General features: G+C 36.9%; 1 protein-coding gene across 1 annotated transcript in view; it reads left to right on the forward strand.

The window, feature by feature from the left end:
- The window catches only part of CNTNAP5 (contactin associated protein family member 5), a 1040042-nt gene that overhangs the window by 798571 nt on the left and 217524 nt on the right, over positions 1 to 23947 (forward strand). The window lies entirely within an intron of this gene.

The following is a 23947-nucleotide window of genomic DNA, read 5'->3' on the forward strand; positions in this document are numbered from 1 at the left end:
TGCAAAGCAACTGTACTCCAATTAAAAAGCCTCCCATATCAGCTCAAGTATTATAAATGCCCTTTTCCTGCAAGCAAATTACATTAAATTATTATTCCAATTTGGATACCTTAAAGTATAAGTGGGGATCAGTAATGTTTCATATATGAGCCAATGCTGGCAGGATAAAATTCAACCAAAATTATATCAATAATGATATCAATCAAACCTATTCAGTTGGGTACAGGTAACTCATATATCAAGTAACTAGTTGGACCCATATGGTGCTTTTGTGGTGGTTGTTATTTAATCCATCTGAGTATTACAATTGAGCTTACAGTGTTATTTAAGTTTATAGTTACGTGATACTTACATTCAGTGAAACTTTTCTATCACAATTAGTCTTGTAGGATCTAGACTTCAGCTCAGTCAGAATAAAGAGGCTTTACTGAAAGAGCTGCTTACAGTGGTGACAGCAGGGTTTGGAGATAACAGCATATGGTGTAAAGACACCCAGATGCTAGCAAAAGTGGGGAGCATCACTACTCCTGGAGCTGAAGGGCAGATGAAGCTGGGGTGGTGGAAGAGAGCTTGCAGACAAAAGCTGCATTCAGTTAAGAAGCTCAACCATGGGTAGTTCCATCAAAGCAGAGAAGAAGCAAGAATGAAACAGAGAAAGGCAGAATGAAATACACTTAACCCCCTTTTCCTTTCAACTTCCTGCTGGTGTTTCCTTTGGCAAACAGACATGGGAATTTGGGTGATGCAGTCTGTGGGAGCAGCTTCCAAGAACACAAAGAAAGGAAAGCAAAGACAGAGAATATACACCCTGGTGATTGGAGGTATAAGGAGAGTAACTCACAAGAGGGATGTAAATCACATTGCTGCTTATTATTAAGTCAGGTTGGCATTGATGTGGCATTACTGGCTCTGCATTTGTAAAATAGTTCCCTGGCATTCACAGAGTAAGGAGGCTACATGTAGTCTTCTTGCTGCTATGCTGTTTTTAAGAATGAGTGTGACTCTTGGTTTAGACTAACAGTGGATTCCTAACTGTTAGCATTCAATACTCACCAGTTGCCAACTGTGGTGAATCCACAATTATTTATGTATAGTTTCCCTTTAATGTGAGAATTTCTTTCTTACCTTACTACAGAGAAGCTTCAAAAAAAGATTCTTTCATTTTTGCAACAAGGGAAGAGTTCAGCTTGGGCCATCCTTTTTTGAACATTAAATTGTAATCATAACTTGGTCACCATATACTATGTCCACTAGAAAGAGTGTCTTATGGACTGAATTGTAAAGTGGTCAGTAGGTAGCATCATTCTTATTTAGTTATTTATTTAGTCTGTTTTTTAATTGAAGTACAGTTTTGATTTACAGTATTATTTTACCTTTAGGTATACAGAACAGTGGTTCAGTTATATGTATAGATAGATAGATGATGCATGCATGCATGCTAAGTTGCTTCAGTTGAGTCTGACTCTTTGTGACCCCATGCTTCTCTCACCATGGGATTCTCCAGGCAAGAATACGGGAGTGGGTTGCCATGCCTGCTCAAGGGGATCTTCCTAGCCCATGAGTCAAACTCACATCTCTTATGTCTCCTTCATTGGCAGGCAGGTTCTTTACTACTACCACCACCTGGGAAACCCAGATAGACAATGTATATATTGAGTAGAATTCCTTGTGCTATACAGTTGGACCTTGTTGTTTAGTTTATATATAGTAGTGTGTTTATGTTAATCTCAACTTCCTAATTTACCTTTCAACTCTTTCCCCTCAGTAATGTAAGTTTGTTTTCTAAGTCTGTGAGTCTATTTCTGTTTTGTAAATAAATTCATTTGCATCTTTTTCTTAGATTTCACATATAAGTGATATCATATAATATTTGTCTCTGACTTACTTCACTTATTATGATAATTTCAAGGTTGATCCATGTTGCTACAAATGGCATTATTTCATTTTTTCATGACTGAGTAATCTTTCATTATATATCTAGGTTGCTTCCATGTTTTGGCTAGCATCACTTTCATTTGAAATTACTTCTGCCCCAGGCTTGGATAGAAGTAACAAGTTTTCTTGGAAATTCCTTATTACATTCATTTATACTGAGATTAAGTAGAAAAAATTGCTTAAAAAAATACCTAGCTTTGTGTGTGTGTTCATTTTCATAGTGATCACAAATAAGTGTGCATCAACCATCTAATAGAAATGAAAATATTATTTCTAGAAAGACCCAATTTCTGTAAACAATTAGATCAGATCAGATCAGTCACTCAGTCGTGTCTGACTCTTTGCAACCCCATGAACGCAGCACGCCAGGCCTCCCTGTCCATCACCAACTCCCGGAGTTCACTCAGACTCATGTCCATCGAGTCAGTGATGCCTGTAAACAATAAACATATATAAAAGTCTGTCTTTCTCAAAGTTGTCAAATTATATTTTTTTATAAAGTTAAAACTATGAGTCGTATACAAATGTAGAACAAATATGATAAAAATTTAGGCAAATCATCAATAAGAGAACCAGCAGAGTGATGATGTTTGTTTGAAGACCCCTTGAGGAACACAGATTTACATAGTTAGTAAACCATGCTTATTTTAGCTTGTTAGAGATAACAGTTGTTGATGTTGTATAAGGCAATAAAATTATAACTTTTGGATTCAGAAATCATGTTTGTTTCTACTAGGCAAAAAATCTGCAAGTTAGCAAGTATTGTTGTCTTAATCAATAGTTAAAAGCAAGTCAAATAAAGATAGAGCCCTTAAAGAAATAATGAATCACCTAGGTAATTAAATTATCTTTTAAATAATTAAGTATTGGATGGACCTGTTAACTACTGCTTTAGTATGACCTTGAAAGTATATCAGTCATCCTTTTGTCTTATTTCAAAGTTTCAAATAACTTTACTTAACAAAGAAACTTGCCATATTCTTCTTTATTTTTTAAAAAACCATATAACCACCCTGGTTTTTTCTTTTGGTTTCCCAATTTTAATAGGTAAAATAGTAAAGTAAATAGTTATTTTCCTTTTAATTCATCTACAAAATTACAGAATATGCAAACAAACAAACAAAAAAGAATAATGCATCCAGATCTCTCTCTCTTTTTTTTTTTTTTTTGGTCACCCTTGCTGATGCTTGACCTCAGTGCCTGAAAGTGATGAGTTGGACAGGAAATGATGGGAAGAGGGTTTGGAGGGCCAAATATATCCTTCATGGAAAAACTAGTTTGTAGAAATTTGGGCGAGTACTTCCAGGACTTCTGATTTTCCAAGCAAGCCCAGAAATCCAGTCTTTTATGTTAAATCTCTTGATTTTTAAATGTTGGCAAGTTAATTTGAAAAGTTAAAAACACTGTCTTGGTCAAAAATTTCAATCTACCTCTGTTCAGGGAGCTTCCATCTTGTAACTTCTTGCTAAAGTTAAATTGGACAGATTTTGGAAGGACATTTTAGTTTATTAGATACCTTTGTATAAGACCTGGGATAGAAAACTAGTGTATCTGCCTTATATAAATTTGAAGGTTTCAGCCTAGAATCCTTAAGTGTTCTCAGTTCTACAAGAGGACTTAATATCCATTGTCTGCCTGTTCATTTATCTATTCATCCACCCAGCAAATATCTCTTGTACACAGATGGTATGCCAAGTGCTGTATTGAAGCTATGAACATGAATATGATTTCATCTCTCCTTGAAGCTTTATAACCAGATTTCTCAATCTCCAGCTTCTTATTTTTTTTACCCCCAGCTTCCTCCTTTATCTGCTGCAGAATGGTTTCCTTTTAGTACTTTTCTAAAACTGTTTTTTAGGGAAATTTGGGACCAAGTCATTGGTAAGTATAATTCTTAGACCTTATTCAACCTGAATTTTCTGTGGCATTTGAGTCTGTCCTGATTTCTTTGAAAGTCTTGCTCTGGGTATCCAGGAAAGTGTCCTCTGCTGCTTTTCCTCTTACTGCTACTACACATGAGTCTTCTAGGCGATCCCTCTTTCTTCCTTTCCCAAGTCCTTTTGAGTGTACCGTCTCTTTACATTGTTAGTTCCCTTTCTCCTGTGTGACTCATTGGAGTGGCATCAACAGACGCTCCCCTCTGTCCTGCCCTCAACATGCAAATGTCACTGAGTCCCTTATAGTCCATATCTTTGATGTTCTCAAAACCACCTTCTCTACCCTGTCTCTATCTGCTTTCATCTAGGCTCTTCTTATTTTGTATTAATTCTAACAATCAAAATGCTTGTGGTCACAAGTAACAGAAAGCTTATTGCAAATTTATTTACACAATAAAAATAATTATCTCATTTACAAAAACTTTTACATTTGGACAGTTCTAGGATCATTTATGGAGAAAACAATGGCACCCCATTCCAGTACTCTCGCCTGGAAAATCCCATGGACAGAGGAGCCTGGTGGGCTTCAGTCCATGGGGTTACTAAGAGTCGGACATGACTGAACGATTTCACTTTCACTTTTCACTTTCATGCATTGGAGAAGGAAATGGCAACCCACTCCAGTGTTCTTGCCTGGAGAATCCCAGGGATGGGGGAGCCTGGTGGGCTGCCGTCTATGGGGTCGCACAGAGTTGGACAGGACTGAAGCGACTTAGCAGCAGTAGCAGCAGAAGGATCGTTTAACTTCATGTCAGTACAGACAAGATTCTTTCTATGGTTCAAGCTTCACACTCAGAATCCCCTGATGTTTGTAGAAGCTTCAGCATCTTGACAGAATGAATAACATCTGTTAGCAGAAGATCTTCCTTGCCACTCTTTTTGATTCCCTGGTCTGATATTCTTTTGCATATTATTGGCCAGAATTGAATAACACACCATTATCTGAAACAACTACTATAAAATAAATTGAATTATATTGATAAGTTTTAAGCAGTTACAATATTAGTTTTCTTCTAGGACCCACCTCCATTGAGGCTCAGCCAATAACAACAACAACAACAACAATGATGATGATGGCTAAACCTGGGCATGTCAGATGCTGTTGTAATTATTTGCTTGTAATTATTTCATTTAATCCTCACAACAGCCATATTTGGTAAATAATTTTATCTCCATTTTACATAAGTGAAAACGAAAGCGTATAAAGTTTAAGCATTTTGCACTAGATGACATGGCTACAAGGATTTATACACAAGCTGCATAATGCAGAGTTTTCTCTTTATCTACTTATACTATTCTAAGTACAGGTTTTATGAGTAATCTGTGGAAGGAAGAGTTGCTGGGTTGGCTGCCAAAATTGTCTGCTGTATTCCTACCTCGGTGGGACAGTGATTCCCAGAGTATTTTGAGCCACATTTTACTAAAGAAAGCCCAGGAGAGTTGAAAATTGCCATTAGAAATATCACTGTATTTATTTTTTCTTAAAATAAAATGTTTAAAAAAAATCCCAGAAAAGCAAACATTCTAATCAAAAAGTGGGTAGAAGACCCAAACTGACATTTTTCCAAAGAAGACATAGACATGGCTAAAAAACACAAGAAAAGATGTTAAATGTCACTCATTTATAGAGAAATGCAAATCAAAACTACAATGAGGTATCACTTCACACTGTTAGAATGGTCATCATCAAAAAATCTATAAACAATAAATGCTGGAGAGAGTATGGAGAAAGGGAATCCTCTTGCACTGCTGGTGGGAATGTAAATTGATACAGACACTATGGAGAAACTTATGGAGATTCCTTAAAAAACTAGAATTAGAAATTGCATTTGACTCAGCAATCCCCCTCCTGGGCATATACCCTGAGGATACCATAATTGAAAAAGACACATGTTCCCCAGTGTTCATTGCAGCACTATTTACAATAGCTAGGACATGGAAGCAACCTAGATGCCCATTGACCGGTGAATGGATACAGAAGCTGTAATACATATATACAATGGAATATTACTCAGTTGTTAAAATGAACACATTTGAATCAGCTCTGATGTAGAAGAACCTAACAAATATTATTAATAAACATATATGGAATTTAGAAAGGTGGAACTGATGAACACATTTGCAGGGCAGCAGTGGAGACACAGACATAGAGAACAGACATGCGTACACGGTGAGGGGAGGAGAGGAGGGGACACACTGAGAGAATAGCATGGGAACATATACATTACTATACGTAAAATAGATAGCCAGTGGGAATTTTCTATATGACTCAGGGAGCTCAAACCAGGCCATAAAAAGAGTGAAATAATGCCATTTGCAGCAACATGGATGAATCAGAGCTTGTCATACTGAGTGAAGTAAGCCAGACAGAGAAAGACAAATATCATACTATATGATGTCACCTATACATGGAATCTAAAAAAACAGGAGCTACAGATGAACTTATCTACCAAACAAATATAGAGCTACAGATGTAGAAAAGAGACTTATGGTTACTAGTGCTTTGAAAGTGTTAGTCACTCAGTTGTGTACAACTTTTTGCGACCCCATGGCCTGTGGCTGCCAGGCTCCTTTGACCATGGAATTCTCCAAAGAACATTGGAGTGGGTAGCCTTTCCCTTCTCCAGGGAACCTTCCTTAGCTAGGGACTGACCCTGGGTCTCCTGCATTGCAGGCAGATTCTCTACTGTCTGATCCACCAGGCAAGGAAGCCCAGGGGGAAAACAGGGTAGGGAAAAATTGGGAGATTGGTATTGACATATACACACTACTGTGTATGAAATAGATAACTAATATGGACCTACTGTATAGCACAGGAAACTTCGCTCAATACTTTGCAATGGACTATATGGAAAAGAATATCGAAAAGTGGATAAATGTATATGCATAATTGATTCACTTTGCAGTACACCTTCATAAATAAAAACAACATTGTAAATAAACTATATTCCAATTTTTAAAAAAAACCTTTTTAATATAAAAAAGAATCCACATCTATTATATGGAAAATTCTCTTATGGAATCCCTCCCTCTCTGAAATTTCTGGACAAATTAAGTGGATCAGTGGCAGCAGTATTAGAAGAAGCTTTCACTTGTACAAGACTTGAAAACTCTATATATCTTTAATAGACAATCATCTTATCCATGTGCATTTGATTTTTAGTTACATTAGACTGCAAACTTAAGAGAAATGAAAAATACTTTATTTCTCTGTACTCCTTCCATCCTTAAACAGCAGTCAAACACCTGCCATGTGCAAAGCCCCATGTTAGACTAGGGTTTCTAAGGTAAATAGAAAACACAAACATACACTTTTTAAAGAATAGGCAACTACTACATTAAGATTAAATAGATATTGATTAGCTGATAGATTTTTCTGACATGGTAGCTAGTTAGGATGAGAGGAAATAAAATTAGACGGCTGGTCGCTTTGCAATTTCCAACAACCTGTGGATAAATATTCATCTCTTGGGAAATCATCCTTCTCTAAAATAGGGCTGGTTTGGCAAAACTTCTGTCATGTTCAGTGGAAATGTTCCTTTGCCTAATTCTTTCCTGTTACTCATAATCACCCTCTGCCTTAATACCCTGGGTGCTTATTCTCCTCAACACGCTTCTGAATCTCTGGAGGATCATCCCCCACATTTTATTTTCATTTGGCCAAGCTCCCAGGATGTAATTATTTTAATCAGGAGCACCATCTCCTTTATGCAGGATAGCAAATGATGCCATTTCCAGAGCAGAGAATAAAATTAAAATGGTTAGAATCCAATTTGATTTGCTGTGTGATGGTGACTCCAAGGGGATGGAGGAGAGTGCTATGCCAAACATATACCGTGTTTGCCACAATGAAGCTCAGAGGCTGCACGCTGCCAGGTTGACATCATTTCTACTCAATGAAAGGTTTTCATTTCAGAATGGAATTGTGGAATTTATATCATTTCAACATTTAGAGCATACTTGAGTAGTACTGCATGTTGCACATGAGTGTGCAGAATGGTAAAGCCAGCCTAGAGGCAATCAATAAGCATTGTTCTAAATAGATGATAACACAGGCAATTGTAAAATAAAGCATTGACTTGACACAGTATCCCCCAAACCATGATGTGCATAAGAATCATCTGGGGAGTTTGCTAAATGTTGATTTCTTGGCCTGATCCCCAGAAATTCTGATTCAGTCAGTGTGACTTAAGACCCTGGAATCTACCATTTACATCACTGAAACACAGCTATGCACAAGTCTGTTGGAACTCAAACATAGATGCCAACTTTGGCAGAATATTGGGAAATAGGGAATCAACAAGGTAAGCCATGATAATTTCAATGAATGGTGAGACATAAGGGAAAATGAGGATGAGATTTTCTCAGGTGACTCTTACTTTCCACAGAAGCAGCTGATTAGCCCCTCTTTATGTTTGTTTGACTGATAGATACAAATATGATTATGCTAATATGAGGTCTTACAGGAGGAAATAAGGTAGGCTGTTCTGTAGTAGAAGTTAGACTTTCCTTATGGCTTGGGATCAAATCAGTCAATCATGAAGGAAAGCAACCCTGAATATTTGTTGGAAGGACTGATCCTAAAGCTTAAGCTCCAATACTTTGGACACCTGATGCCATGACTCTACTCATTGGAAAAGACCCTGATACTGGGAAAGATCGAAGGCAAAACAGAAGAGGGTGGCAGAGGATGAGATGGTTAGATAGCATCACCAACTCAATGGATATGAGTCTGATCTAACTTCAGGAGATAGTGAAGAACAAGGGAGCCTGGTGTGCTGCAGTCCATGGGGTTACAAAGAGTTGTACACGACTTAGCGACTGAACAACAACAACAAATGGCTTGAGATACCTAGTGCTCCAAATTACTTGCCCACTTCTGGGGAAAACAAAACAAAAACAAAACATTAGAGTTTGAATGTAGATTTATCCAATTTCCTTGACAACACTAATCACACAGATATTATAGCCTATCCATAGCAGTCTTTTCACATCTTCTTTCCAAATAATTAGAAGATTAACAAATGCAGAAAGGGCAGCTATTTGACTGTTCTCACCTAAATGCCCAAATTTCCAACCATGCCTCATTCTGACCAGATAAGATATGGAAATAAAAACTTTAAATTAGGACATATATACAGTATCAATACTCTGCACAAAATAGATAACTAATGAAAACCTACTGTATAGAACAGTGTACTCTACTTAATGTTCTGCAGTGACATAATTGGGAAAGAAGTCCGAGAAAAGAAAGGATATATGTATATGAATGGCTGGTTCACTTTGCTGTACGGTAGAAGCTAACACAGCATTGTAAAGCAGCTATGGTGTTAGTGTGTTAGTTGCTCAGTCATGGATGACTCTTTGCAACCCCATGGACTGCAGCCCACCAGGCTCCTCTGTCCATGAGATTTTCCAGACAAGGATACTGGAGTGGGTTGCCATTTCCTTCCCCCAAAGCAACTATACTTCAATAAAAATTAATTTTAAAAAATTTAGAAAAATATAAAAATACAAACATAAAGTAATTAATATTCATTAAGCTCCTGTGCCTAAGAAAGCTGTCCTACCTGGGTTTGGTAACAGACAGGGATGCCTTTTCCTACTTTCATTTAATAAACCCACCTTTGCACCTAGAAAAAATTATAAAAATCAATCGAACAAACTTCAGTTTTCACCAGAAACTCCTATCCATGAATTTTCCCAACACTTGTTTATCCTGTTTCTCTATTGTGGCATTTTTTTCAACTGTTCTACAGTGTGTCAGAGTGAAAATTATGGAAGAGAAATAAAGAAAAGAGCTCAAACTGTTCATCTTTGGGAGAACAAACAAAAAATCCAACTATTGCCTTTAGTTTTCTTCCCCTCCTGTTGATGATTATGAACACTGAATATAATCCTATTGGAGGAGTTTTCATACTCTGCTTCCTTTGGGGCCAAATGTATAAATATTCTAGACCCTGGAAAGAAAGGAAGTGGCACGACATCAGTAACTTAAAGGAATGACATGGACTCATTAGAGGTCAAGCCAGGGACTTTCCTGAACAGAAATTACTGAGTGCCCCCAGTTAGTGCGGAGACAGGGCCCTGAAGTGGATAAGAGCATAGACGGACTCTGACAAAGCCAGATTTAAATTTAGGTCTGTCCGTATGATTTGGACAGATTGTTTAACTTCTCTGCGTCTCAGTCTCCCCATCTATAATGTGGGTAAAGTAAAACTCTCTCTAGAAAATATTAAAAGGATTAAATAGATGACATATCTAAATCACCACCCACAATTGCTAGCAAATAATACATGTTTAAGCAATGTTTATTCTTCACTGCCTCTTGTGACATGCATATACCATAGGGGATATATAGATTTTTAGTACTGTGTTTGACACAAAGTGTTCAAATGTTGTCTATCAGTGCAAAAACAATCTACAAAGTAATATAAAACACACACACAAAAAGCAGCCTGACCAGATAGTAAGCTTATCATGGGATTGGAAATGGAGGGAATATCATCTGATCCGATATCTGGTTATTAAAAAGGATTTTAAAATGGCAAAATTTTTTTTATTGCAATTTCACTGTAGAAATTGGAAAGCTCATTTTTTGAAAAAAAAATTATTGGTGTATAGTTTATTTACAATTTTGTGCTAGGTTTAGGTGTACAGCACAGTGAATCAGTTATATAGTTATATATATATACACATATATATATATATACTCTTTTTTTAGATTCTTTTTTCCATATATGTCATTACAGAATATTGAGTAGTTTCTTGAGCTAGGCAGTAGGTCCTTATTTGTTATCTATATTATATAGTTGCATGTATGTTTCAGTTCCAATTTTCCAATTTACCTATCCCCTCCTACCCCTTCTGGCAACCATAAAATTGTTTTTTACATCTGTATTCTATTTCTGTTTTATAAATAAATTCATTTGTACCATTTTTTTTTAGATACCACATATAAGCAATATCATATGATATTTGTTCTTCTCTGACTTCAACTTAGTATGACACTCTTTAGGTCTATTCATGTTGCTGCAGATGTCATCTTTTCTTTTCTTTTCTTTTGCTGAGTAATATTCTGTAATCTTATTCCTGGTCATCTACTCAAGAAAACCATAACTTGAAAAGATATATGCTTCCCAATGTTCATTGGAAAACCTTTTGCCTAAGGTGATTTTCCATGGCTCTGTAACGGTTCCTTGTGTGATTGTGTGATATTTTTTTAATCATTCCTTTATTGAGGTAATTTAGATTATATCTCGTTTTTTCCCCTCTGAATAATACTATGATGAATACTTTTTTTCAAGAGTTATTTAAAAAGATCTTAATTGAATAAACAATAAGGCTCCACTGTATATATAACACAGAGAACTGTGTGTGTGTATAAAACTGAGTCACTTTGCTGTATAGCAGAAACTAGCACAACATTGTAAATCGACTATACTTCAATAAAATGAACTTTTTAAAAAAGATCTTTAGAGTTGTAAAGCTTTAGAAAATACTGCCATTGTTCCTCTAGAAAGTTTGTTCCTGCCAAGAGCTTACAGCTGAGATTTTCAAAGGAAAAAATGAGGTTGGTCATGGAAGCAAAAATCCAGAGGTCAAAATTTTGCTGGGAGACTGCTTGTAGTTTTCGTTGTTTGAAACAGATGATTTCTTTGAGAAGAACTCATGGATAAAGAAAAAAAGGTGATCTCTTGGACAAGTGAGATTTTTTTCAGGGATGAATGAAGAATTGCAGATACACAGATGGCCCATGTAGATGAGGACGGTAGTGAGACCATTAATTCAAAGCTGGATTCAGATTATATGTGAATTTAGTGCTGCCTCTGTGCCAGAGTGAACTCATTCTCATGTTGACACTATATTCAAGGCCAGTCCCCAAAACTGGGCTTGCACTCCATCTGAGAGCACGGCCTTTGCACTTCCTAAGATGTCTTATGTTGACTAACTGATGAATTGTGTTCAGAGTGTGTATTTGAAGCATTTTAGTGAGGTGTGAAAGTATTTTAACTCAGTGCTAAATATTGTCAGTCAAGCTGTTGAAATCCCTAACGGTTTCCTTCTTTGAATATTTTCTGAAAACATGTGTTCTCATTTCTCCTGGAAGCTGGAATCACATGGGTTTGTTTCTCCCAATCCTGCTCCAATGAGTTTACAGTGTAATTGATGACACGAGGAATAACCTAGCAGCTGATGGTATTTTAGAGAACAACTTCTTTTTTCCAGTCTCCAATTTTTAAGTGACCCAGAAGATAGATTTTTTTAATGTATTTTAAACTTTTAGGGGACCCTACTCCAATTAGAGCTATTTTTTGTAGAGACATAGAGCAAAGGGACATAGAGAAAAGGTAGAGCAAAGAGGCAAGTTCATTTTCCCTGAACAAGTCTTGCTAGCAAATTTGAAAATACGAACCACAATAACATTCAGAAATTAAAATGAGAACTTTAAATCAATTTGCTATAGCAAAATATATTCATTGTATTTTCCCCCAAAATGACACAATATATCATTTTTTGTGGGGCTTCCTTGTGGCTCAGAGGGTAAAGAATCTGCCTGTTATGCATGAGAATCAGTTTTGATGCCTGGCTTGGGAAGATCCTTGGAGAAGGGAATGACTACTCACTCCAGTATTCTTGCCTGGAGAATGCCATGGACAGAGGAGCCTGGTGGGCTACAGTCCATGGGTCGCAAAGAGTGTGTCTATATTCTTTTAGGTATGACAATAGAATGCTAAACTTCTTGGAAAGCAAGTTATAAGTTTATATTTTACCAGATAATATTGAGAATTTAATTTCTAAACTCTTATTTTCTTTTCTTCTTTGATATATTTTAAGGTGGCAAAAATTGTTTTTTTTTTTTCCACTACCAACAAAAATAATGCTGTTCCATCCTCTGTGGAACAGTTGTCTGCTTCCATTTCCGTGTTCTTCCAAAGTCAACATATTTCCCCATGTGTGAAGATGGCAGATCCCGTTCAACTGGTAGAAGAAAAAAAAGTATCTTTCAACATTCATTGTTGCTCTGCCTAATTTTCTGTTCACCCTGGGTGGAGGGAAAATCTCAGTAGTCAGAATTGCCAGAAGGACCTATGTCCACTTGGTTTATATGTAAGACTCAAATGAAAGGTGCAAGAAACGGACAACCAAACTAAATCAAAACCACAGCAAAAATCACGGAAGACATCAAAGTAAGCAGTTTTTAGAAAACAAGCTGACAAATTGAATTTGTCTTGCCCTATTTCCTTTCATGAATACCACTATCCCCTTTGGTCATTCAGGGTCATTATAGCTTTTCTTCAGTGTGTTAGGGATTTTAGAATCCAAAACTCTCAAAATTCAGTGAGGATCCTAAATGGTACTGGTTGTGTTTGCTTGGGCTGCTCTGCCAAAATACTGCAGATTGAGTGGTTTAAAAACCGAAGTTTACTCTCTCACAGCTCTCAAGACTAGATGTCCAAGGTGGAGATATAGGATTGGATAGTTTTTCATCCCTCTTGGCATGTAGGTGTTCACCTTCTTGCTGTGTCCCCATGTGGTCTTCCATCTGTGGATACACATCCCCTGTGTCTCTTTAAATGAAGAGAACTTATAAGGACACTAACCACATTGGATTAGGCTCCTACCCTAAAAGCCTCATAAGTGAAGTTGCTCAGTTGTGTCAGACTCTTTGCGACCCCATGGACTATAGCCTATCAGGCTCCTCCATCCATGGGATTTTCCAGGCATGAGTGCTGGAGAGGATTGCCATTTCCTTCTCCAGGGGATCTTCCCGACCCAGGAATCAAACCCGGGTCTCCCACATTGCAGGCAGATGCTTTACTGTCTGAGCCATTCATTACCTCTTGAAAGACCATGTCTGCAAATATGAAGACATCCTGAGGTATTCAGATTTGGCACTTCAACAGGACTTCAGGAGGACACAATCCATCCTACACCAGTTGTAAAGAGCTAACAACAATTACATATCACCATCAATTAATATTTTCTGAGCGCCTGCTATGCTCAAATCATCTGAATGGTAAAGTATGTGGGAAAGCAGAGTGAAAATAGAGCTGAAAAGTCCAACTTATTCCTTTTCTCCTTTCTCTCCTCCATTTGGCTATATAGGATAGATGTGGAATTATTATCTCAACTCTCCTGTAAAGTGAAACTGTTAGCTGCTAAGTCGTGTCTGACCCTTTGTGACCCCATGAACTATAGTCAGACAGACTCCTCCATCCATGGTATTTTCCAGGCAAGAATACTGGAGTGGGTTGCCATTCCCTTCTCCAGGTAATCTTCCTGACCCATGGACTGAACCCAGGTTACCTGCATTGCAGGCTGACTCCTTACCATCTGAGACACCCAGGGATTCCCAGGTGGCACTAGAGGTAAAGAACCTGCCTTGCCAACACAGGAAACTTAAGTGACATGGGTTCAGTCCCTGGGCCAGGAAGATCCCCTGGAGTAGGAAATGTCATCCCACTCCAGTATTCTTGCCTGGAGAATCCCATGGACAGGGGAGCCTGGTGGGCTACTGTCCATAGGGTTGCAAAAAGTCAGACACTATTAAAGCGACCTAGCACAGCACAGCTCTTCTCTAAAACATCCAGGCCGAATTCAAAGCCACACCACACACCACAAGCCCTTATTAAAGAGTGTATCCTCAAAGAATCTTCTCTCAAGCAATCACCCAAAGACCAGCTAAAAAAAAGGAGTATTAGGGAATGAGAGGGCTGGAGGAAAGCCATGACATCCACTCATTCCTTAATTTCAGTCTTTTCCATCAAGCCAGTCATTTTAGGGCTCATCCTTGATGGTAATACCTTGATTTGTCAACATTAGTTCCTTAGCTTTTTACACAGGACCTTCAAGAAATTGCTCCATGTGAAATTTAATGTATTGCCTTTTTGGTAGGTGTGCTATTGAGTGCATTTTCCTGTAGATTCATTTGTGTTCTCCCATAAAGAATCTCATATGGAAAATTAATTCAAAACTCAATGTTCAAAAATACTTATATCTCACTTGAAGATTGGAATTCTTTTTGTAAGATATGTAGAACTGATGGTATCTTTCTTTTTGGTACTTTTACTGCCAAAATAGAATTTGTTTTCCTTTAAAAAAAAACAACTTTATCGGAATAGAGTTTTGATTTACAATGTTGTGTTAATTTCAGATGTACAGCAAAGTAAAGAAGATATATATATTATATCTCCACTTTTTTGGATTCTTTTTCTATATAGGTCATTGCAAAATATTGAGTAGAATTTAAGATAATTTATTTCTATCATTTCATTTTCTGTCCTAAGAAGATAATTCTAATCTATATTTTATTATAAATTAATTGATCATGTTCTTTTTGAAAACCATCTGAAATCAGAGAAATGAAGAGAGATAAATAATATTACTTCTTCTCCAAAGATACTTAAAATTATCTTTAGAATACAGAATTTTATTACAGATACTTGTTTGTTATCACAAAACTTCTAAAGGAGTAGGAGCTATCTATAGCTAATTGAAGAAAGCTTCACGGAAGAAGTGACATTTTTAGTAAAATATGAGGCATAGAAATATTAAATTAAAAACTTTAAGATCATTGTAAGTCCTTTTGAATCTTCTGAATTAAATCTGGGGAGTCTAGTAACTCCCCCAAAAGATAGTTGAATAGTTCTTTATAATCTAATTTTTCAACTAAACCAAATGATAATCCTGTTTCTAACGGCTATTTTTCTTTTATCCATCAAAAAGACATTCTCAGACTAGTGCATGGGCTCCTCACTTATTTGGTATGCAGGCAGGATAAGGGTATTTTAGGATGTAATCAGCAAGGGTCTCTCATGAAATCATAGTCCAGCACCTACTGGACAGGGCTTTTGGAGACCTTGTCTGCCAAGTCACTTGATGTCACTTTTGTCCTGCTTTCTTAGTTTTAGTAGGCACAAGCCCACCCTTATTTAAAGGAAGGGGAGTGTTGGAGACTTTTCAGACCCTCTTTTGAAATCACCACATGTATTATGCTTTTCTTATTTGATAACTAGTGTTCAGATATTTTTACAAAATATTGGTATTACATGTATAATTTAAGGTAAACAGTAGTTATTGTTCATAAGAAATCTGTTAGAATCCTGATGGATTTTCTGTCATTGTTTCTTGCTGGAGACATTATTTATCTTTCTTATATGTACAACAAGCATAAATAAATACTAGGTAATTTTCTTGACTAAATAAAAAGGAGGATTAATTGCAGATGAAATGAGTCATGGGAGGCTTGACTATATCAAAGCCAGCATTCACTGTACATTTTTAGTATCTCTGGAATTGGAGTAAATCTTATAATTAATGGTGTATTTTAGTTGAACTGGGCTTCCCTGATAGCTCAGCTGGTAAAGAATCCATCTGCAATGCAGGAGACCCTGGTTTGATTCCTGGGTCGGAAAGATCCGCTGGAGAAGGGATAGGCTACCCACTCCAGTATTCTTGGGATTCCCTTGTGGCTCAGCTGGTAAAGAATCTGCCTGTGATGTGGGAGACCTGGGTTTGATTCCTGGGTTGAGAATATCCCCTAGAAAAGGGAAAGGCTACCCACTCCATTTCTGGCCTGGAGCATTCCATGGACTGTATAGTCCATGGGGTCACAAAGAGTCAGACATGACTGAATGACTTTCACTCACTCACTTCACTCACTTAGTTGAACTGGTAGTAGATTTCCAGTTTTTGTGGTACATAAAACAATGACATGACTTATTATACATAGCGATTGAAATAGTTGTTATTCACAATTCCAGAATCGTTAGAGATACTTTGGATATGATAATATCCTCTATTTTGTAATATATTCCATATAACCAAAAACGAGGCCTGGGTCTTAGGTCTTACTTTAATCGCTCCTAGAAACCTGCTAACCCTTGGAAGTATTTACTTCCCCCTCAGTAATATACTCATTTCTTTAATTTGATTCTAGACTTCAAAGAGCAGCCAACAGTGCATTAGCTGTCAACTGAAAGGGCCCTTAATTGACTTGTTCCTATTGACTGAGATCCTAGAAGTCACCTCCATTAATGGTGCATCCTGATAGGAGACAAGGAGGAGGTCTGCCAGCACCGGAGTTGTGTCTAGATGTAGTGTATCACATTTTATTCCAATCACTTAGCTTTTCCTCCTGATTGCAACAAAGTGACTCTTGAAGAGGAAGCCCTGCATCATGTTAGCTGATGAAATATGTGCTTGGCTGGGAGCAATACAGCAACACATTTCTTGATAATGCTCCTGTCTCAAATCTTAGGTAAAATAATTAATCTTTGGGGTAATTAATAATATTGGAATTACCTTTAAGAGTGTTTATACTGCAATATATTTTAAATAGGATAGTTCACTAAATACTATGTGTGTGTATAGACATATATATCTACAAACATAAATGTAGAATTATGGGTGTGCTCAATTCTCTCAGCCATGTCTGATTCTTTGTGATCCCCTGGACTATAGTCCACCAGGCTCCTCTGTCTATGGAATTTTCCAGGCAAGAATGCTGGAGCGGGTTGCCATTTTTTACTCCAGGGGATCTTCCTGCATCTCTTGCATTGGTAGGTAAATTCTTTACCAATGAGCACTCTGGGAAATCAAAAAAATGTATAATATAATATATATGTGTAATATACATATATTCAATTGTTACTTAAAGAATTGCTTAATGTCTAGTACTTGGTGGATAAATAATGATTACTAATTATTATCCCTGCCCTTAGGTAGATTACTGTCAACTTCTTGCAATATCATTGGTTGCTTTCCACCTTTTATGCTGAGGAGACATAGCAACTGGTACATTGTAAGTCCTAAGTAAACACTGCTGCTGCTGCTGCTGCTGTAAGTCGCTTCAGTCATGTCCGACTCTGTGCGACCCCATAGATGGCAGCCCACCAGGCTCCCCCGTCCCTGGGAGTCTCCAGGCAAGAACACTGGAGTGGGTTGCCTTTTCCTTCTCCAATGCATGAAAGTGAAAAGTGAAAGTGAAGTCGCTCAGTCGTGTCTTACTCTTAGCGACCCCATGGATTGCAGCCTACCAGGCTCCTCCGCCCATGGGATTTTCCAGGCAAGAGTACTGGAGTGGGGTGCCACTAGCTAATTTTTTTTCACTTCTTATTTAGAAATGTATGGACAAAATGGTTAATCGATGTTTTCAACTGGTCATTTTATCTAATGTTTAAAATACAAAGCATTCTTAAATGGCACATTCCTACTCACAAACCAAAATTACCACTTTCATATATTTTCCTATTGTAGAATATCTTTCAGAATAATTAAATGACCTTTGTGGGCACTCATGAAACAGAAAAAAAAAAATCTTGAAGGCAGGAAACTCATAGCCTTGCTTTATTTTTTGTTATGTACTCTGCAGAAAACCATAAACAGGAGAGTGGTTAATAAATATTATTCAGATTTGGGGATGTGAAATAGGAGATACAAGCATGAAATCCTGTTTTTATTGCTATCATTATGCTGATGATCCTCTGGCCACTTCTCTCTGGTCTGTGTAATTGCCAAGTTCTTCATATTTTATTCATTACAAGAGCTGCTCTGTGCCCACTCTTCTTATGCTGATGCCTTGCACTGTTTCCAACCCTTCCTAATGGGTGTGATCTGTGAGCTCCATCAACTTTCTGTCTGTGTCTTGTTTAGGCCTCTAATGAATATGAGACTTACAACCATCAGTTATGTACAGAAATAAATGAATAGGGGTTTGTTGTTGGTTCATTAGCACTGTGCAAAGCAAGCTCACTTTGTCTCCTTCATGTTCTCTTTGATGAATTTGCTGACTTATTATAATTTGAAAAACTTGCTCATGTAGACATTTACATAAAAGGTTCAGGTTAGGTCTTTCATTTTCTTTAATCTTCTTATCTTTGTCTATTTCTAACTTTCTGCAGTTTACATGGAATTTGTTTTAGTTGATTAAACAATAGAAAATGATAAAGTGCCTTACATCATCAGCATTCTCTCCCTCTGTTACAAGTTTTTCTCACAAGAAGTCCCACAAAATATGTCATCCTCAGGAAGAGTTTATAATATAGTTGAAACATTCATGCTATAAACCTCAGTGGGTTAGTTGTTGCCTTGTTAAACAGTAACAAAGATTTAGAGGTGGTTTATCAACATCACTGATCGCAATGGCATTTTGATCAGCAACACAACATTTACTTCTTTCTCACTTTATTTAACACACAATTATTGATTTATTGAGTGCCTTATTTCATAAAATATCAGGAGCTATTGGGGAATATGAATATGTGAATACTTCTATGTGCATATTTTACATATATACACATAGGATAACAAGTAATAAATACTCTTCATGCTTTGTAAGAAATATTGGAACATACTGATAGAACTGTTGTGTCCACCAAACAACCCAGAAAAGAATGGAGGTCTGGGAAATCTAAACTTTTTAGACATTCATGTATAAGTAATAGATGAAATATCTATGAAGAAAGACAAAGAAAAATGTTTCATATCTCCAAGCGTCAGGCCCATCAAAGAGTTGTGAGTGGGAAGGATTCTGGTGAAAACAGTTAAGGGGATGGATGAGTGGAAAGATCAATGAGTAGACATATAAAAGAATACAATAGAGAGAGGACTAGTTTCATCATCTTCTCATCAAAGCAGATGCAAAGTGAGCATGGGAGACATTTGACATAGGAAGTGGAAAGGGCCATTTTTTTTTTTTTTCTTTGTGAGACAGAGTAGAAGAAAATTAAGAGAATTTGAACTGACCCTCCCTCATCTTTCCAAAGTATGAAACAGAACTTGCTAAATAAAAGGAACTGAATGGGATGGAGATGAGGGCTAGAGAAGGATGGATAACTGTGGGAGATACTTCTCTGAGGGGCTAGAGAAACTGGAGATGATTCTCTGAGGAAGCTTCTAGGGGATTCAAGAGATGATTAGCAGCATCACATGCACACTAACCATTTTTCTATTAGACAAAGACAAAATATAAGGATTAGTTCATAAAAATTTCTGTGACCTTTTTCTCAGTTACAAGTTAAGCTTAATTTCTGTTATATATTTTATTCATTTTCTCCTATCATGATATCTTTTGTTAGCTGGAACAAATACAACCTACTGTGTGTGTTTTTGTAATGGAAATAAATCTGAGGCTAAGCTTACTAGTACTAACAATCTGTATGTCATTAAATACAATTTTTTTTCAAAAATAAAAGGATTATTGTAGCAGTTTGAATATGAACCTTCTAACTAGTGATTCTAAAATTTTAGTGTGGAGTAGTTTAGCATCACTTTATGAGTATGATAGAAACAGAGAACTGGGGACTTCACTCCCTAAGTGTCTGGGAAAAGCTGCAGTGAACCTATAATCTTAGAAGCACACCAGATTATTTTGATTAAAGTCAGACAGCAACTACATTTTGAGAAACTAGGATTTCTAGAGAGAAATCTCAGTAGGTTCCTGGTTATAAGATTGGCCTGTCACTTCCTTAGGTAGTTATTAAGCAAAATTATAGGAGTTTGGGTAAATCAGTCTTGGAAACAATGTTAATCATTAGAACGCCTGTGTTTGCAGGCACTTTTGTTTGATTGTTAGATAAATAATAAATAGGAAAACAATGCAGTTTGAAATAGTCCTAAGATAGTGGGAATACATATGCAATAATACCCTGTAGTTTTACCAATAATTATTTGATGCATACTCATAATCTCAATTTAAGAACAATTTCTGTGAAGATTTATGATGTGTTTTTATTTCAGTCTATCATAGGATTAGGTTTTATAACATACAATAAAAACAGGATTGGAGTTTGACCCACAAGATCTAAATTCATCTTCCTATCTGTGTGATCTTGAAAAATGTACTAATCCTTTATTAGCTTCAATTTTTCTGTAAAATAAAAACGAAAAACTTCACAGAGCTGTTAGGAGAGCTAAATGACAAACAGTGTGAACCTGCTTCTGAAGGCTAATGATATGGAAAACCAACTTTATTTTGCTGGTTGGAAAACAGAAATGGCAAGTGTTTTCAATATAGGGATGAATTTGGAGTTTTCTCCACAACTGTCCTCTTCACTAAACATGAGCCTTTTTTTCTCCTGACTTTTCACATGTTGCTTAAAATTCTACTTCAAATTTATTTTATTCTAACTTGTATTAAAAGTGATTTTTAACTTTTTTCCTCATCTACTACATTATGAGGATCCTAATGGCAGGGTTTATATTTGTTCTGTATTTTTATACTCTAACCAGACAAGTGTTTTGTCCAGACACTTTATGTCATTTGGTTAAATACACAAATGAATTGGTACATGGACACTTTTATATTCTGTGGTCTCTTTCTATGGCACATTTATAGGCATGATAGGTGTCATGCTCTGGGTCTATCACTAAAATGACACAAAATGCTTGATGTCTTCAATGATGGCATAAAATGCCAAAGATGCATATATTTCTATAAAGACTAAGTGCAGCATAATTATATGTGTTTCTGAAAAAAAAAATTATAGGATTTGTGTGAAATCCTTCTATACTGATGTTTCTTTTCTTTTTTATTAATAGCATTTAGTTATTTTTTGATTCACCAAATATTTAATTCTTTGCACAAATCAGGAACATTCTACATGCTGAAGATATAGTAGTGGACAAGATTTAAAAGCTCTTGCCACAATTCTAATGACATATGAGGACCGTGTTAAACAAATGAACAACAAACAAACAAAAGTATGATTTCAGGCGGTCATAAGTACACCTGAAAAAATAGTGGAGTGACTTTTCAGTAATGTAAATAAGGTCAACTGGGAAAGGGTGAGATTTAATTTCAGGATCAAATTTCAGAACATGACAGAATATGATCAGCCACTGTAAAAACCCATGAGAAGCTGGATTTGGGTAGAGACAGCAAACCTGAAAGATTTTAATCAGAGAGACAAATTATCTGATGCAGACTGTTGAAGACCCTGTTTCATGCTATAAGAATACCTTTTATGACATGGAACAAGAGCATATTGTAATCACCTACAAGAGAACACTGTGGCTTTGGGAAAGGTCTGCCACTGACTCCTTTGTGACCTTGGACAAGTAATACAACATCTGTCTAATAGCTCTGTTTCCTCATCTGCAAAATTAGATAATGTTGATTGAAGTAGGATATAGGAAGTGAATATAACTTCCTGGAATAGTTAAATGCTCAATTGGTGCTGGATTTCTTAAAAATGAGGACTATTAATAAAAAATAGACACATGAGCCTTCAATTCAGTTCAGTTCAGTCATGTCTGACTTTTTGTGACGCCATGGACTGCAACATGCCAGGCTTCCCTATCTATCACCAACTCCCAGAGCTTACTCAAACTCATGTCCATTAAGTCAGTTATGCCATCCAACCATTACATCCTCTGCCCTTCTTCTCCTGTCTTCAATCTTTCCCAGCATCAGGGTCTTTTCCAATGAGTGGCTCTTGGCATCAGGTAGCCAAAGTATTGGAGTTTCAGCTTCAGCATCAGTCCTTCCAATGAATATTCAGGACTGATTTCCTTTAGGATTGACTGGTTCGATCTCTTTGCAGTCCAAAGGACTCTCAAGCTTCTTCTCCATCACCACAGTTCAAAAGCATCAATTCTTTGGCACTCAGCTTTCTTTATAGTGCAACTCTTACATCCATATATGACTACTGGAAAATCTATAGCTTTGACTAGACAGACCTTTGTTGGCAAAGTAATGTCTCTGTTTTTTAATATGTTATCTAGGTTGGTCATAGCTTTTCTTCCAAGGAGCAAGCATCTTTTAGTTTCATGGCTGCAATCATCATTTGCACTGATTTTGGAGCCCAAGAAAATAAAGCTTCTCATTGTTTTCATTTTTTCCCCATCTATTTGACATGAAGTGATGGGTCCAGATGCCATAATCTTAGTTTACTGAATGTTGAGTTTTAAGCCAACATTTTCACTCTCCTCTTTCACTTTCATCAAGAGGCTCTTTAGTTCTTCTTTACTTTCTGCCATGAGGGTGATGTCATCTGCATATCTGAGGTTACTGATATTTCTCCTGGCAATCTTGATACCAACTTGTGCTTCCTCCAGCCTGGCATTTCACATGATGTACTCTGCATATAAGTTAAATAAGCAGGGTGACAATATACAGCCTTGATGTACTCCTTTCCCAATTTGGAACCAGTCTTGTTCCATGTCCAGTTCTAACTGTTGCTTCTTGACGTGCATACAGATTTCTCAGGAGGCAAGTAAGGTGGTCTGGTGTTCCCATGTCTTTAAGAATGTTCCACAGTTTGTTGTGATCCACAGAATCAAAGGCTTTAGCATAGTCAATAAAGCAGAAATAGATGTTTTTCTGGAACTCTCTTGCTTTTTTGATGATCCAACAGATGTTGGCAATTTGATCTCTGGTTCCTCTGCCTTTTCTAAATCCAGCTTGAACATCCAGAAGTTCACGGTTCATGTACTGTTGAAGCCTGACTTGGAGAACTTTGAGCATTACTTTGCTAGCATGTGAGATGTGTGCAATTGTACAGTATTTTGAACATTCTTTGGCATTGCCTTTCTTTGGGATTGGAATGAAAACTGACCTTTTCCAGTCCTGTGGCCACTGCTGAGTTTTCCAGATTTGCTGGCATATTGAGTTCAGCACTTTCACAGCATTATCGTTTAGGATTTGAAATGGCTCAACTGGAATTCCATCACCTCGACTAGCTTTTTTTGTAGTGATGCTTCCTAAAGCCCAGTTTCGCATTCCAGGATGTCTGGCTCTAGGTGAGTGATCACACCATTATTGTTATCTTGTATAGTTCTTCTGTGTATTCTTGCCCCCTCTTCTTAATATCTTCTGCTTCTGTTAGGTGCATACCATTTCTGTCCTTTATTGTGCCCATATAACCCAGGGATCAAACCCAGGTTTCCCTCACTGCAGGCAGATTCTTTAACAGCTGAGCCACAAGGGAAGCTTCGTGAGTCTTAATAGACAGATTTTTTTTTCTTGCAATTCTTTCTTTCTGAGCATGTGCAGACGTTATCTTATTTTCTAAATTTGTTTCCTATTCATTAATTATTTAGTATGTTGATCAATATTGGTTAACTCATAC

Source organism: Bos taurus, chromosome 2 (assembly GCF_002263795.3).
Source record: "Bos taurus isolate L1 Dominette 01449 registration number 42190680 breed Hereford chromosome 2, ARS-UCD2.0, whole genome shotgun sequence".
Lineage (NCBI taxonomy): Eukaryota > Metazoa > Chordata > Mammalia > Artiodactyla > Bovidae > Bos > Bos taurus.